Source organism: Schistocerca serialis, chromosome 7, assembly GCF_023864345.2.
Source record: "Schistocerca serialis cubense isolate TAMUIC-IGC-003099 chromosome 7, iqSchSeri2.2, whole genome shotgun sequence".
Classification (NCBI taxonomy): Eukaryota; Metazoa; Arthropoda; class Insecta; order Orthoptera; family Acrididae; genus Schistocerca; species Schistocerca serialis.
The window spans coordinates 259,533,828-259,552,190 of record NC_064644.1 but is presented as its reverse complement, the minus strand read 5'-3'; positions in this window follow the sequence as shown (position 1 = coordinate 259,552,190).

The window sequence follows — 18,363 nt, the reverse complement described above, 5'->3', positions numbered from 1 at the left end:
TAAGGAGACCTTTGGAGGAAAGAGAACCACTTGTGTGAATATCAAGAGCTCAGATGGAAACCCAGTTCTAAGCAAAGAAGGGAAAGCAGAAAGGTGGAAAGAGTATACAGGGTGTTACAAAAAGGTACGGCCAAACTTACAGGAAACATTCCTCGCACACATATAAAGAAAAGATGTTATGTGGACATGTGTCCGGAAAAGCTTAATTTCCATGTTAGAGCTCATTTTAGTTTCGTCAGTATGTACTGTACTTCCTCGATTCACCGCCAGTTGGCCCAATTGAAGGAAGGTAATGTTGACTTCGGTGCTTGTGTTGACATGCGACTCATTGCTCTACAGTACTAGCATCAAGCACATCAGTACGTAGCATCAACAGGTTTGTGTTCATCATGAACGTGGATTTGCACTCAGTGCAATGTTTACAAATGCGGGGTTGGCAGATGCCCATTTGATGTATGGATTAGCACGGGGCAATAGCCTTGGCGCGGTACGTTTGTATCGAGACAGATTTCCAGAACGAAGGTGTCCCGACAGGAAGACTTTCGAAGCAATTGATCGGCGAAGACATTCGAAGCAATTGATCGGCGTCTTAGGGAGCACGGAACATTCCAGCCTATGACTCGCGTCTGGGGAAGACCTAGAACGACAAGGACACCGACGATGGACGAGGTAATTCTTCTTGCAGTTGACGATAACCCTAATGTCAGCGCCAGAGAAGTTGCTGCTGTACAAGGTAACGTTGACCACGTCACTGTATGGAGAGTGCTACGGAAGAACCAGTTGTTTCCGTACCATGTACAGCGTGTGCAGGCGCTATCAGCAGCTGATTGGCCTCAACGGGTACACTTCTGCGAATGGTTCATCCAACAATGTGTCAATCCTCATTTCATTGCAAATGTTCTCTTTACGGATGAGGCTTCATTCCAACGTGATGTTGGTGATGATTGTTCCCCATGTTCTTCCACCTACGCTCAATGGAGCACGTTATCATGATTTCATATGGGATACTCTACCTGTGGTGTTAGAACATATGCCTTTACAAGTACGACACAACATGTGGTTCATGCACGATGGAGCTCCTGCACATTTCAGTCGAAGTGTTCGTACGCTTCTCGACAGCAGATTCGGTGACCGATGGATTGGTAGAGGCGGACCAATTCCATGGCCTCCACGCTCTCCTGAACTAAACCGTCTTCACTTTCATTTATGGGTGCATTTGAAAGCTCTTGTCTACGCAACCCCGGTAAGAAATGTAGAGACTCTTCGTGCTCGTATTGTGGACGGCTGTGATACAATACGCCATTCTCCAGGGCTGCATCGGCGCATCAGGGATTCCAAGCGACGGAGGGTGGATGCATGTATCCTCGCTAACGGGGGACATTTTGAACATTTCCTGTAACAAAGTGTTTGAAGTCACGCTGGTACGTTCTGTTGCTGTGTGTTTCTATTCCATGATTAATGTGATTTGAAGAGAAGTAATAAAATGAGCTCTAACATGGAATGTAAGCGTTTTCGGACACATGTCCACATAACATATTTCATTTCTTTGTGTGTGAGGAATGTTTCCTGAAAGTTTGTCCGTACCCTCTTGTAACACCCTGTATAGAGGGTCTATACAAGGGCGATGTACTTGAGGACAATATTATGGAAATGAAAGAGAATGTAGATGAAGATGAAATGGGAGATACGGTACAGCGTGAAGAGTTTGACAGAGCACTGAAAGACCTGAGTCGAAACTAAGCTCCGGAAGTAGACAACATTCCATTAGAACTACTGACAGCCTTGGGAGAGCCAGTCCTGACAAAACTCTACCATCTGGTGAGCAAGATGTATGAGACAGGCGAAATACCCTCAGACTTCAAGAAGAATATAATAATTCCAATCCCAAAGAAAGCAGGTGTTGTCAGATGTGAAAATTACTGAACTATCAGTTTAATAAATCACAGCTGCAAAGTACTAACGCGAATTCTTTACAGACGAATGGAAAAACTAGTAGAAGCCAACCTCGGGGAAGATCAGTTTGGATTCCGTAGAAATATCGGAACACGTGAGGCAATGCTGATCCTACGACTTACCTTAGAAGCTAGATTAAGGAAAGGCAAACCTACGTTTCTAGCATTTGTAGACTTAGAGAAAGCTTTTGACAATGTTGACTGAAATACTCTCTTTCAAATTCTGAAGGTGGCAGGGGTAAAATACGGGGAGCGAAAAGCTATTTACAATTTGTACAGAAACCAGATGGCAGTTATAAGAGTCGAGGGGTATGAAAGGGAAGCAGTGGTTGGGAAGGGAGTGAGACAGGGTTGTAGCCTCTCCCCGATGTTATTCAATCTCTATATTGAGCAAGCAGTGAAGGAAACAAAAGAAAAATTCGGAATAGGTATTAAAATCCATGGAGAAGAAATAAAAAATATTGAAGTTCGCCGATGACATTGTAATTCTGTCAGAGACAGCAAAGGACTTGGAAGAGCAGTTGAACGGAATGGATAGTGTCTTGAAAGGAGGATATAAGATGAACATCAACAAAAGCAAAACAAGGATAATGGAATGTAGTCGAATTAAGTCGGGTTATGCTGAGGGAATTAGATTAGGAAAAGAGATTAGGAGATGAGTTTTGCTATTTGGGGAGCAAAATAACTGATGATGGTCGAAGTAGAGAGGATATAAAATGTAGACTGGCAATGGCAAATAAAGAATTTCTGAAGAAGAGAAATTTTTTAACATCGAGTATAGGCTTAAGTGTCAGGAAGTTGTTTCTGAAAGTATTTGTATGGAATGTATCCATGTTTGGAAGTGAAACATGGACGATAAATAGTTTGGATAAGAAGAGAATAGAAGCTTTCGAAATGTGGTGCTACAGAAGAACGCTGAAGATTAGATGGGTAGATCACACAACTAATGAGGAAGTATTGAACAGGATTGGGGAGAGGAGAAGTTTGTGGCACAACTTGACTAGAAGAAGGGATCGGTTGGTAGGACATGGTCTGAGGCATCAAGGGATCACCAGTTTAGTACTGGAGGGCAGCGTGGAGGGCAAAAATCGTAGAGGGAGACCAAGAGATGAATGCACTAAGCAGATTCAGAAGGATGTAGGTTGCAGTAGGTACTGGGAGATGAAGAAGCTTGCCCAGGATAGAGTAGCGTGGAGAGCTACATCAAACCAGTCTCTGGACTGAAGACCACAACAACAAGAACAACCACCTCGTAATGTAATTGCTTGGAAACGCGGTGCTTGCTGTCTGTGTCACCCAGCTGCAAATTACTAACTGCAGTTGCTGGCAGCTAGTGCAATGCTCCTAACACAAGTGACCCATTTTACACATATCTTTGAGTGAGACACTCCTTAAGTGAAAATGACTTGGATCGAGGATATGGACAACGCTCTTAAGTGAAATATTTCTTTAACAAACTGTTTATAATGTGTATGAAATTTATGTTACAATATTCATTAACAATGACAAAGGCAATATTAATACCAAACTCTTACTCTCACAGATGTTAGACAAATAATTGATAAACATGGAAAATACTTTACAGTGAAAATTACTCAATCTTTAATGAAAAATGTGATGTTCCCTAGTATGGAAGTCTCATTCGATAATGGTTCCGAGCGATGTGCGACTTCAATGCGCCTAAATAAAAAGTATTACCTTTATTCCTCCCCATATACTTTTCTAATCTCATTACATCTCACTTCATTCTAAATCACTAATCGAATCTTTATCCTCTGTTTCATAATGCTGAAACACAAATAATTTTACTTAAACACAGGTGCACTTCACGTCTACATTGCCACCACTCCTCTGCTCGACGTCTGTCTCACTACTCCTCTAACGATGGAACTCACGCGCTCCTCGCTACCAAGCAGTGATGATCATGCAAGTACATCTTCCAGCGACAAAGCTACTCTAACCAAAGACTGCGCGCAAATAATAAGCAATTCAAAATTGTCGCTTCGCGATTGAGACATCCAGAGCATGTACACATTCCAAAAATGTAACAAATACACTCCCAATAGACCTGCTTCAGTACCCGCCCTTATCTATCTGCAGAAAAAGGACCAGTCGAACACCCTTGCGCTCTGGAACTGCAGTAGTGTTCTGTACATAACTCCCTCAAACAAATAAGATCTCTGGCGATTTGGTAAGACTAGATTCAGCTTTACGCTACTGAGGGGGCTCTAAGTAACATGAGTTTGCTATGCTGCAGGTGTGTATATCTGCTTCACCTCTCTAATGGTATCGTCTGGAAAATACCATGTTTTGCACTAGAAGAGAGGAAACAAACATTGCGAAATATAAAGGTGAAAAAGTGTCCTGTCCAGAATTTGGGGTTTTATCGAGTTACTCGTGCAACACGTAGCACATACAATGGTTTAGTTACAAGTTATGCTACCCAGATAGTACAGCTGCTCAGTACAGACGAGAACCACGTTGGTTCATCCCTAGGCTGTTAATTGACAGTGTCAAGTGACTATAAATAATTAAAAGTGTGAAGTCACCCACATGAGTACTAAATTGCGTCTGTTAAATTTTGGTTAAAAGACAAATCACATAATTTTAACAGCTCTCATTACAACTAAATACCTAGGGATTATAATTACTAATATATTGGAACGATCACACAGTTACTTTTGTGGGAAGGCAAACCGAAGACTGCGCTTGTTGTCAGAACAGTTGCTGTTAGAAGATGCAACAGGTCTACTACAGAGACTATCTCCGGTATGCTTGTCCGTCCTCCTTTTGGAATATTGCTGCGCGGTAAGGGATCCTACCAGGTAGGATTGACGGACGACATCGAAAAAGTCCAACGATACACAGATCGGTCTCTATTATCGCGAAATAGAGGAGAGCGTGCCACAGATGGCAGCATGTAATTGCGCTAGACTCGCTATGGTAGTTTCTGACACGGTGTCGCGGACGGGAAGCATTTGCTGGGGCACATCAAGAGCCCGGTTCGCCTGGTGACCGTGTCGAGAAGAAGGCGCGCCAACATCCATCTTCTGCAACAGCGACGGCCGACAATGAGTGACTGTCGCCGCCTCCCCGATCGACGACTGCAAACCTTCAATTAACCAACAAGGAAGACCAAAAGCACGTGAAGTTTTATAACTGTATGGCAGACCTCAGCTTTTAAAACTGTTGCATCACAAAAATACAGCAACTTAGCATGAATCTTTGTTGCTGATTGTCCCAATTGCATTACCAAGCAGGGTCCCTTCCTTTTCCGAAATGAACCCGAGTGTCGTTGAAATTCAGACGCCAGCGTTAAAGTAATATTCCATTTCACTGCTTTAATTTCAGAGTTCAGTAAAGGTATTCATAGCTGGCTACAATATTTAGATTACACAAGTACAAATTAAGAGTGGGAGTTTTGTTAGCATATTTTAGCTTACCTGTGACTGCAGCTCAGCTTGGTACGTACTAAATGTTACTGTTGTTAATTGTTCAGAATCATTTAATTCAAGTTCAAAGTTAAATCTCTTATTTCTAAATTGCGTAGATTCAAGTAGCTTTTGAAATGATTGTTGAGGTAGCCCGAGACTAACCTTATTTTACTGAATTTCGTAGTGCTTGAGAAACAAATCTCACTATTAATTTCAGTCACTAAATTAACTTTCAATTTTCCGGTTTTATTAATTCTTTTGCTAAATTAAGTCAGAGTGTAGCGAAATTTATTACTTCTGACAAACTTTCAGTTTTCACACACGTGTCAACCTTCAGTTGCCACGCTTTTAGTGCTAATTATATGTGCAATAACCTTTCTTTTTCAGTTATTAGAGTAGTTGTCCATAGGACTGGCGACCGTAATTTTCCCCAAATCTCTAATATCTAATTAACGCCAGTTAATTGTTAACGTAACGACCGCACATTTACTTTCTTTATTAACTTTACCCCTTTTCAAAAGCAATTTTCACCCATTTCATTTGCGGTTTTCCTTTCATTTAGATGTAAACCTTTCCTCCCTCTTGACCGACAAATTAACTTCGGGGACGATTGCTTTTCCCAAATTTCCATTAGGTGCACGCGGTTTAATTTTTCACTGTCATTAAGATCGATAACTGAGGGGGAGGTTACAAAGTCATGACAATAATGCAACATGCCCATTAACGCGATCATTCTGAAGTTTAGTAAGGAAACGTAGTTTGGCATCAGAGTTGCGCAAGCGCTTTATTAAAGTTTGCTTTACGTTTTATAGACTTCGAATAGTATTAATGAATATAAGTTTTTCTTGGTTATTTTTTATCATATGCATCAGAGGGTGAACATTTTCGCCTTCATTTCCTCACTCGTTCGATAAACTGGATTTAATCGTAGATGGATATAATTTATGATTCTTAACTAAACTTGTGGGATACCATAATCACATTTATGACATAAAAAGACTTACTTCGTTCATACTAATTAAATATTCTTGCCTTCTAGGTTTTAATCTATGTCGATCAGTCTCAACCTATTGAGATCCAATACGTTTCGTGTACCTCGGGTCAAACATAATACTTCCAGCAGAATACATCTTGAAGAACACCGCACCAGTTACATCAAAAATGGCCATTTTAGAGGTTGGGTTGGGTTGTTTTGCGGAAGGAGACCAGACAGCGAGGTCATCGGTCTCATCGGATTAGGGAAGGATAGGGAAGGAAGTCGGCCGTGCCCTTTGAAAGGAACCATCCCGGCATTTGCCTGGAGCGATTTAGGGAAATCACGGAAAACCTAAATCAGGATGACCGGACGCGGGATTGAACCGTCGTCCTCTCGAATGCGAGTACAGTGTTTAACCACTGCGCCACCTCGCTCGGTACCATTTTAGAATCTTGCCGTCTCTTCGGTAAATTTCTGTGGAAGCCCATGTCAGGACCTGTGATTTACTACCGGTTACTAGGCGGGGCTGACTCGTACGAATTACAGTAACTAATCTCTGGTAAATGCTGTTCATTTATTCAGTGAAGAAGTTGCACTGTAGTTGCACTGTCCAGAAGTAAATAATCAACACTGTGAACGGCCACATGTTACAAATCTGCTGGACGCTGTCGCCACGAGTGCGCAGTTCTTCAACTTTGCTATTTTTGCGCAGGCGATGTGACACTGTACTGATCTGAATAACTACTTCAGCACTAAAGATCGCAATCAGTCGTTGCTGCTTCACTAGGAATTTTCATAACCAGATCGCACTTAACAGGTCGTGACCTAGCCGACTGCTACTACAAGTAACTCTTTACTCGCAGTAATGTTCATACTTCCACAATCAAAGAAACCTCACTCTACCATTTTTGACACAGCATCCGTACTAATCAGTCTTAGATGCTACGAGAGTAATGACAGATTAATTATCTCCTGAAAACATAAAGTGATACAGTTAATGGTTTATTTGCAGATGCATATCTGCAGTCCTGGTACACCAGTTACGTCAAAAATGGTCACTTTAGAACCTTGCCGTTTCTTGGATAGATTTCTGCGGACTCCCGTGCCAGCACCTGTGATGCTCTTGAATGCCCGCGCACCAAAGCAAGCCATTAGTGGAACCGAAACAATACGTCCCATTGATTATGTGGAATAATATAGTCATTCGTTTTCTGCATTTGAAGAGCAACAACACTGCAGCAACGCATGCTGTCTATCTGGGAGTTTACGGCAGCTATTCATCATATGACGTAGTGATTAATGGGCTGAGCCACTTCCACTGTAGTCAACAAATATGAATGACGAAGAACGAAGTGGCAGATCACAACGATTATTACTTTATCTGCCACACAGGCTGTTTTAAGTAATTTTGTGATGTTTCAAATGAATTAGATAGTCGAAACGATGTATAATAAGAAATTATTTCCTCGGCAGCTCTTGGTGGTTCTGAAATATAACTTTTTTTCAGAGACGAAGTAATATTTTTCTTTCAAGCAAGTCAATAAATTCTTCAGATCAATGTACAAATGAACATCAATCCAGAAGATACCCACGTAACGGTACAGTTTGTTGTACGCAAGCAAATGGTGACACCAAAGTAAAAACGAAGGTCTTTTCTGAAGTTAGTGAAGAAGGCTTCGACTGTATCCAGCCTCTTCTGAAACTTCTTGCGTGGTCAGCAATAAGCGAATCTGCAGTGGCAGTGAAATTCGTAGACCGAGCGAAGTGATGCAGAAGCTAAGGCACGTGTTCACAGTTCGGCAGAAGCCGAGTTAAATCCCTGTCCGGTAATGAAAATTTCAGGTTTTCTCTGGTTGACCTCTGAATATCGGGTTGGTCCCGTGGAACAAACCTCTTCCGCGTCTATCTGACCTATCGTTATTATTAAATACACAGCGAGATACGCCTGTGTAAATAGGATTGCTACGTGTGTTAAGATGGTCAAAGACCACTTAAAAACCTGTTAAATAAGTCGAAGGAAAAAGGTTAGGCAAAAATAAAGCTGAGGAAGGAATTAAAAAGGTAATCGACACTGGGCACCATATCCTTTATTATTCATCAACCAAGTCGCCTACATATACACTAATGGTCATTAAAATTGCTACACCAAGAAGAACCGTGCTACAGACGCAAAATTTAACCGACAGGAAGAAGACGCTGTGATATGCAAATGATTAGCTTTTCAGAGCATTCACACAAGGTTGGCGCCGGTGGCAACACCTACAACGTGCTCACATGAGGAAGGTTTCCAACAGATTTCTCATACACAAACAGCAGTTGACCGGCGTTGCCTGGTGAAACGTCGTTGTGATGCCTCGTGTAAGGAGGAGAAACGCGTACCATCACGTTACCGACTTTGATAAAGATCGGATTGTAGCCTATCGCGATTGCGGTTGATCGTATCCTGACATTGCTGCTCGCATTGGTCGAGATCCAATGACTGTTAGCAGAATATGGGATCTGTGGGTTCAAAAGGGTAACACGGAACGCCGTGCTGGATCCCAACGGCCTCATATCACTAGCAGTCGAGATGACAGGCATCTTATCCGCATGGCTGTAACGGATCGTGCAGCCACGTCTCGATCCCTGAGTCAAGAGGTGGGGACGTTTGCAAGACGACAACCATCTGCACGAACAGTTCGACGACGTTTGCAGCAGCATGGACTATCAGCTCGGAGATCATGGCATCACAGACAGGAGCGCCTGCGATGGTGTACTCAACGACGAACCTGGCTGCACGAATGGCAAAACGTAATGTTTTTGATGTATCCAGGTTCTGTTTACAGCATCATGATGGTCGCATCCGTGTTTGGCGACATCGCGGTGCACGCTCATTGGAAGCGTGTATTCGTCATCGCCATACTGGCGTGTCACCCGGCGTGATGGTATGGGGTGCCATTGGTTACACGTCTCGGTCACCTCTTGTTCGCATTGACGGCACTTTGAACAGTGGACGTTACATTTCAGATGTGTTACGACCCGTGGCTCTACCCTTCATTCGATCCCTGCGATACCCTACGTTTCAGCAGGATAATGCACGACGGCATGTTGCATGTCCTGTACGGGCCATTCTGGATACAGAAAATGTTCGACTGCTGTCCTGGGCAGCACATTCTCCAGATCTCTCACCAACGGAAAAAGTCTGGTCAATGGTGGCCGAGCAATTGGCTCGTCACAATACGTCAGTCACTGCTTTTGATGAACTGTGGTATCGTGCTGAAGCTGCATGGGCAGCTGTACCTGTACACGCCATCCAAGCACTGTTTGACTCAATGTCCAGGCGTATCAAGGCCGTTATTACCGCCAGAGGTGGTTGTTCTGGGTACTGATTTCTCAGGATATATGCACCCAAATTGCCTGAAAATGTAATCACATGTCAGTTCTAGTATAATATATTTGTCCAACGAATACCCGTTTATCATTTGCATTTCTTCTTGGTGTAGCAATTTTAATGGCCAGTAGTGTATTTACTAACAGGTTACACATTCACTTAGAACATGCAAAAGGTTTGCGTATGTTGTTTATGACACAATCACATTTTCGTTAGTGTGATATAATAATCCAACAGTCTGGGTCCCTAGCTTTTGGCCTGTGCCTCTTTCATTTTTATTGTGCACATGAGACTTATTTGGTGAGAGTGGGCCGGTAAGTGATATGTAATAACAATGTGTGGGTACCGACGGCTCTGATTAATTTAGGTGATGGAACATTGCTTCGTTTCTCTGTTCCACTTCCGCTTTGTGCAGCCGAGGCTCGCTACAGACAGGTGCTTTCGCCAGATTGGTCTTGAGACGAATTCTCGGAAGGATGCGGTCCTCAGACAATGAGAGTGGCTGTGTGCAGCTGGAGCAGGCACAAGCGCTGATGTGAGGTCGATGGCTGACCGACCGCAGGGCGAAGCTAAGGGCAGGCTGTCGCTGTTGTCCTGTAAGTGAGAAGGGACCACTTCCCTTTCAGAGTCAGCCACACGCGTTGGGCCGCAGTGAAGTGCATTCTGGCTGTCTCTCTATGTTTGTTAGCAGAAACGGCCAGGGGTCCACCCGTGAAACTACGGGCATAATCTGTGTTGCTCTTCCTAGGACTGCGTATTCAGGACAGCAGAGAGGGTGATATACAGGCGCCCACGTAGGAACTCTTGTTTCGCGTATTCCATTTGCGTCTTCTAATGCCTGTGTCTTCGCGCCTGGGCTACAAGTGAGCACGCTGACTGGAGGACACTCTGACGTCAGTTGAGGCAATGAGGCGCTGCTAGCTTTTGGCGGCAAGTCACTCGATTGGGAAAGGATGTTTCGTTGTGCGTTAGTGGGAATTGTTATGCGGAGTTTTTGTTTATGCAATTGGCGTAGAGATTACCGCCCGACTGCTACTAGAAACCGGCCGGGGTGGCCGAGTGGTTCTAGGCGCTACAGTCTGGAACCGTGCGATCGCTACAGTCGCAGGTACGAATCCTGCCTCGGGCATGGATGTGTGTGATGTCCTTAGGTTAGTTAGGTTTAAGTAGTTCTAAGTTCTAGGGGGCTGATGACCTCAGAAGTTATGTCCCATAGTGCTCAGAGCCATTTGAACCATTTTTGCTACTAGCAGTCATGCGATTTGGTGGGATCGACGTGCTCTACTGCACAGAAGAGAGGTCAAGTCGGGTTTACAATCCCAACTGACAGAAAGAAAACTTTAATTTTCTGACACGAGATTCGTATGTGCACTCCAGTTGGAGTCCATACCTCGAGACTGACGACAGCTTTCCTGATCACCAGCTTGCAAAAATACACGGTGCCAACTGTGGGCTACACATGACGATGTCATCTGTATCTGGTAATGTGTTCGCTGCTCCGGCACGTTAGGAATTTTGTTGAATTGTTCTGTCGTCCGCAGCAGCATACGAATCCGCATAGTGGCAGCAACATAGGTCATCTGCATTAAGCACTGTAATTTGCTCCTGGGGTGCTGATTCACTTTTAAGCGATATTGCAGTGAAGCAGTCCGTTAGGGTTACTGTTCTCCTCATAATCGATAGCACAGTATACCACAGACAAAATTTGGCCATTAGTTCAACATCGCCTCCCGATGTGTTCCATTAATATCTATCTGCGATACCCATTCATTACTTTGTGTGTGTGTGTGTGTGTTTTCACATCTATGTATTTTTATATAATAAACCTATTGGTGCTATTGATACCCTCTATGATTTCAGTAGCAAGGACACCTAGTTATGTATCCAGTACATAATCGGATTTCTTGTGCGATATTAATATCAATACCAGCACGTGTTATATGTGTACAATGTAAGTTCCCTTAAAAACTCAGAAACGATCCCCGGTACGATCAACTCAGTGTTATGGTCTGGAAGCCCTCTATCCTCATCCATGAAGAAGGTCCTCGTTTTTACTGGAAGGGCGTGCTATTGAAGATATAATGGTTGAGAAATTTCGCCCTCTAGAAATTTCTAAAACATTCCACAACATTCGAGAACATCCCAGAACATTGGGGAGTATTTGAGAGCTTTCCACAACATTCCAGGATGTTCCGTAACGTTCCACAATGATCCTGGATGTTCTGGAATGTTGGGAATAGTCTAGAACATTCGGGAAGATTCCAGAATGTTCGGGAACATCCTGCAACATCCCAGATCCTTGCGAAACATTCCAGAACACTCTAGAATGTTGTGGAATGTTCTGGAATGTTGTGGACTACTCGAAGTCTTCTTGGAATGTTCCGGAATTCGCCACTGGTGGAATTACCCTTTGGTAGGAGTATCTAAAGCAGGATCCGTTGTAGGTTCGAACGTCAGTCTCTTATCAGCGACGAAGGGAGAAACCGAAAAAGTAGTGCAGTGAGTTAATAAAAACAAACAGTGAAGTGTGGGTAGTCAAAGCGATACAGTAACTGAATATAAATCGAAAATAAAGTATATAAAGTGTACTTAGTGTATTTGTTAACAAAAATTTGATTTGATTTATATTTTAGACAATGCCCAAACGTAAAAGCGGAGGAGATCATGCAGTTCTGAAGCAAATGGCGAAAACAAAAAGAACAGCGGAGAAACGAAACAGACGAACAGCGCGAAGCCGTTTAAGTTCCAAACGAACATGAATGAGCACCGTGAGAAGCTGAAAAACCGAAGAACAGGGAAATAAACGGACTGAAGAATCAAGAATTGCGACATAATCTGATAATAAAAGACTGACAACTCAAGCCAGTCATGAAAAGATTACCCTACGAGAAGCGTGGACGAGGACAAGTAAACAGTACAACCTAACAAATGAAGCATTCCACTAAGACCTGACGAAAGAATATAACAAGCATAAACACGTAGTAATCGAAAAAATGGATGACATTTGCCAATTTTGCATCGCGAACAAATTCGGTAGACAAACACCAGGATTCTGTTGCACGAGCGAAAAAATTCGATCACCACCACTGGAAACACCTCCGCAGGAATTTTTACATTATATGACCGGGAAACTCCAGAATTAAAACATTTTCTTCAAAATATAAAAGCCTACGGCGCCTGATTCCAAATAAGTTCTTTTGGTGTCACTTCGATCAACACTATCAGAGCTGAAATCGATTATGTTTTTTCCATTCAAGAACAAATCTATCACAACATGGAATCATTACTACCACTACCCAACGGCGACTATAAATTTCTGCAAGTATATTTCATCGGAAATGAAGAAACAGAAACTGATCAAAGAGGCACAAACATCAGTGAACTGGGAAGAGAGGTAGCCCAAGATGTACAGAGGATCTTACACAAATACAATCAACTGATTCACATATTCGAAACAACACTTGACTGAATGATTTCTGATGACTATAAAGTTATAATTCGAGCCAACAAAAGACCACTTGGAGAACACGATAGTCGATTTAACGCACTTCCGATAGACGAAGTCGCCATCGTAATTGTGGACAATTAAATCACAAGCCGTGACATAACTGTACAACGGAGAAGAGAATGACTACAACGTTCACATGATTCCCTCCAAGATCCATTAATATTTCTGCACGGAGAGGACGAATATCATTTTAATGTGAAACAAATACCCAAAACAGGCGTAGAAACAAAGAAAAAATTCACCTCCAACAAGTTCTATATTTACTGCTTGATGATCGGACACAATGAAACATACAATCACGTTCTGAACACTCGCCATTTATTCCAATAATTCCTGGTAGATATGTATGCAAACATAGAAGCGGAACTGGTGCTATACCTAAGACTGAACCAGAAGAAACTATGCACGGAAGAATACATCCGCCTTCGAGACACAATCATAAATGACGGAAACATTAACGAGATTGGAACAATTGTAGTCTTAATTGTTAAGGCTTTCGTGGCCACTTGTTGACAAACTGCCTATTGGCTTCTGTCTCGGGTTCTTCGGCTGTATGGATTACCCAAGATCCATAACAACAACGTTCCACTGAGACCGATCGTTAGCGCTCCTGGCTCACCAACGTATAAACTGGCAAAACACTTGGCCTCTCTGCTCCAGCCACACGTGGGGAAGACCGACACATACATTAAGGACTCAGGACATTTCATTGAGAAGCTGAAGGAACTGAAGCTTGCACCAAACGACATACTGGTCAGCTTTGATGTTGTTTCGTTATTTACGAAAGTGCCACTCAGTGACGCTCTGGAGCACATCGGTTCCATGTTCCCGTAAGACATCAAAAAGCTCTTCCATGCATGTCTCACCACGAGCTATTTCACGTGGAATGGTGATTTCTACGAACAGCTGGAGGGCCATGGGTAGTCCTCTCAGTCCAGTGGTGGCCAACTTCTTCATGGAACAATTCGAAGCACAGGCACTGGACTCGGCGACTTGCAAACCTAAGGTGTGGTACAGGTACGTCGATGATACTTTCGTGGTGTGGAGCCATGGTGAAGAACAGCTCGGTGACTTCCTGAGGCACTTGAACAGCCTCCATGCCAACATAACATTTACCTTGGAAGTAGAAGAAGACAAGAAACTGCCATTTCTAGATGTGCTGGTCACAAGGGACGGCGAAAACCTGGGACACAGCGTGTATCGAAAACCGACACACACGGACCGATACCTGCACAAACCGTCAAACCACCACCCGAGCCAGAAAAGAGGCATGATTAGTACGCTTGTAACGAGAGCAGGACGAATATGTGAGCCGCAACACCCCAAACGAGAAATGCAACACCTGGAAACTGTTCTGAGGAGCAATGGGTACTCCACAAATTACATTAGAAGTGTAACAGAGCCAAACACTCGGCGAAGTAAGGAACCAGAAGAAGAAATGTCGGGTACGGCCTTTCTGCCATACATTCCCAGAGTGACGGACAGAATCGGCCGTGTATTGCGCAAACATGGCGTAAAGACGATTTTCAAACCGACAAGGAAGATCAAAGAGTGTCTTAGATCGGTGAAGGAGAAAAGAGACCCACTTGCAATGTCGGGAATATACCGTATACCATGCACATGCGGAAAAGTTTATGTCGGAATGACTGGACGATCCATTAACACCAGGATCAAAGAGCATAAGCGACATTGCAGGTTGGGGCAGGTGGAGAAATCGGCCGTGGCGGAGCACGCACTGAATGAGACCGACCACGTAATAAAATTCGCCGACACGGAAATTCTGGCTGTAGAGAAGCACTATCACATGCGCTTGTTTAGAGAAGCTTTAGAAATACAAAAACACGCGAACAGTTTCAATAATAAAGAGGTAAGCCTTAAGGTAAACGGATCCTGGCTTCCCGTACTGCAGCGAACGACCGCCGCAGGTAGGAAGAGGAGAACCGCACCGGAAATGACCGCGGAGAAGCCCTCGGACGTTGGCGCGCCAGGTACATATAGTCTGCGGCCGCGAGCTCGGCTCCAGTTCACCACCGGCAATGGAGGGTGAAGCTTTGACAATGCCAGCCTTTCGTGCTGGCGAAACGTCAGAAAAATCGTTAGATGAACGTCGGCCGAAGAACCCGAGACAGAAGCCAATAGGCAGTTTGTCAATTGTAATCATACCCCCATCATACATGGAAAGTATGAGAACATACATGAATACTTTTAAGATACCATGACCCACATGAGGAAATATGGATGACCTGACCTAATTCACATGCAACTCGTCGTGGCCAGAAGTCATAGAACAACTAAGGTACGAACAAGACCCCACACATCGATATGACACAATAGCCCGTGTTTCCTACAAAAACAAATGAGATTAAACAAAGTTATCACAAAACAGCATGTCTTTGGAACCGTTAGACTCTGGATGTACACAATCGAATGGCAAAAACGAGAACTGTGTCTCACACAATCTCATATAGCTACACTACAGAATTCATCCCACGGATATCGACAAAATCATCCATGCTGAATTTTCCAATTCACAGGAAGATCTAGAACTGTGGATGTAGTAGTGAAAAACATGTCTCATGGACAATGCGGGTCATTAAACCACAGTTCACCATGTGTGAGTAATGGAAAACGTACAAAAAATATCCCAAACCATACTTGGACGACACACAAACCGGAGTTGATACAAATAGAGAAGACGATCACCCAAATGGGTGGCTTCACAGCAAAAATACGAATACGAGGCAGCGACGAACTGGAAATAGATAATGAGTGGGTAGCACCTTATAACACACAACTTACCAAAAAGTTTCAAGTACACATAAACATAGAATTCTGCAATACAGTGAAACCCATCAACTATGTCTGTAAGTATGTGAGCAAAGGGAGTGAAAAAGCAATATTTGACATAGCAAAAGACAGCGAACAACAAAAAAGGAACCATGAGATCCTCATGTACAAACTGGAAGATACGTCAACAGTACCGAAGCAGCTTGGCGGATTTTCGGTTTTCCCGTACATGAACGCGAACCAACTGTGCAACATCTAGCAGTAGATTTGGATAGTCGACAGAATTTACTTCACAAAAGACACGGCCAGAAAAACTGCCAGCAAACCACCTCAGAACACAACGTCAACAGCTTTTTACCAACTGTGCTAAATGGATCCATTGGCGAAAACATTATTATATGTCGACGTCCCTATAGTGGAACACAACAAGAAAAACGAAAAGACGAAAACAAGGAATTCCAGTAGAAGACCATCCAGGAATCATGACAAATGACAACTGGCGACATAGGTCGAGCATACACCGTACATCCGGACAACGCCAAATGTTTCTATCTCCTGATGTTGCCACACGAAATAAGGGGACCAACAAGTTTCACAGATCTCAAGACTGGTTACCGACACCAGTCGAACAGAGAAGCATGCCAACGCTTAGCACTACTGGAAAACGACGACCACTGGGATGTACAGTACAATAAGCCTCACTTACAGCCTCAGCTGGACAAATGAGAGACTAATTCGCCCTAATTCTAACAACATGTGATCCATCGAGTCCACAATAGCTATAGCACTCCTTCAAAGAGAATGTGAGTGATGACATACCGTACCATATCCGACAAGCTCACCCTGAACTGACCATCGAATTCAACGATGACATCTTCAATGAAACACTCATTCGCCTGGAAGATAAATGTTTAGCAGTAAACAACGAGACGTTAGTACAACTTGGGATTCAAGCACTACGAAAAGATGCTAACAGTGTGCTAAACTTCGAAATTACAAAGGAAAAAAAGCTACAACATCGACGAAACACTTCAATAAAATGCTCACAGCAAGCCACTCCTCGACGACAATCAAAAGGAAGTTTACAACTTTCTGATTTGCCGGATCAACACAACACTGGCGGAATTATTTACTTGGACGCACCGGGCAGCACTGGGTAAACGTTTCTAATAAATCTATTGCTGGCTGAAATATGTGCTAAACAACCCCACGTAACTGCACTGACATCATCCGGCATTGCAGCCACACTTATGGAAGGAGAAGGAACCGCCCATTCCGCGCAACTACTACCATTGAATATAACCAAAGAACAGTTCTCGGTACGTAAAATCTCAGTAGTATATGGACGGGGTGAACTTCTAAAGCAAATTAAAATTATTTTCTGCGACGAATGCAGAATGGCACATAACAATCCACTCGAAGCCATGGACAGAACATTATAAGACTTGCGAGGAAACTCTTAAGTGATGGGAGGAGCTCTACCCATACTCTTAGGAGATTCTCTACGAACGCTACCTGTTATCCCCAAGTCAACACCAGCAGACGATATCAATGCATAGCTAAAAAAATCACATCTCTAGCCACATTCACCTTTTAAAAATAGGTGAAAGCACATATCCTACTTACTAGACGACCGACCTCATTAAACTCAACAGCGATTTCTGTAACATAGCCACTGCCGAAAACGAACTCATCGACAAAATTTATCCAAACATTATTCACAACTATACCAATCCGGATTGGCAGTTCTGGCAACTAAAAATAATATTGTCGACGATATCAACTTTAATATTAAAAATAAAATTTCTGGTGAGGAGAGAATATATAAGTGGATCGAGACGATAGTAAACAGCGAAAGAACTGCGAATTTCCCTATAGAATTTCTAAACTCTTTGAAAGTGTCAGAAATGCCATTTCACGGCCATCGATTTAAAATGGGTTCTCCGATCATACTGCTCAGAAGTTTCAACTGTGTAAAGGAACAAGGATGATCGTCAAAGGGCTATCGAAAAACATCATCGACGCCAACTTTATGACAGGAAAACACAAATGACGCACACTATTTATCCCCAGAATACCACTGATCTCTACTAACTGCCACTCCAATTTAAGAGACTGCAATTTCCAGTCAAATTAGCCAACAGTTTTACAATTAACAATTCACAAGGACAAACTTTACAATATTGCGGCGTCAACGCCTGCTTTTCTCACCGTCAACTATACGTTGCTTATTCTCGAGCAAAAAATACGAAAAAATTGTACCTCAGATAAAAAAATGATAAATGTTGTAAATAGAATATGTTTTCAATAAAAATTGTTTACCTCTTATACTTTAA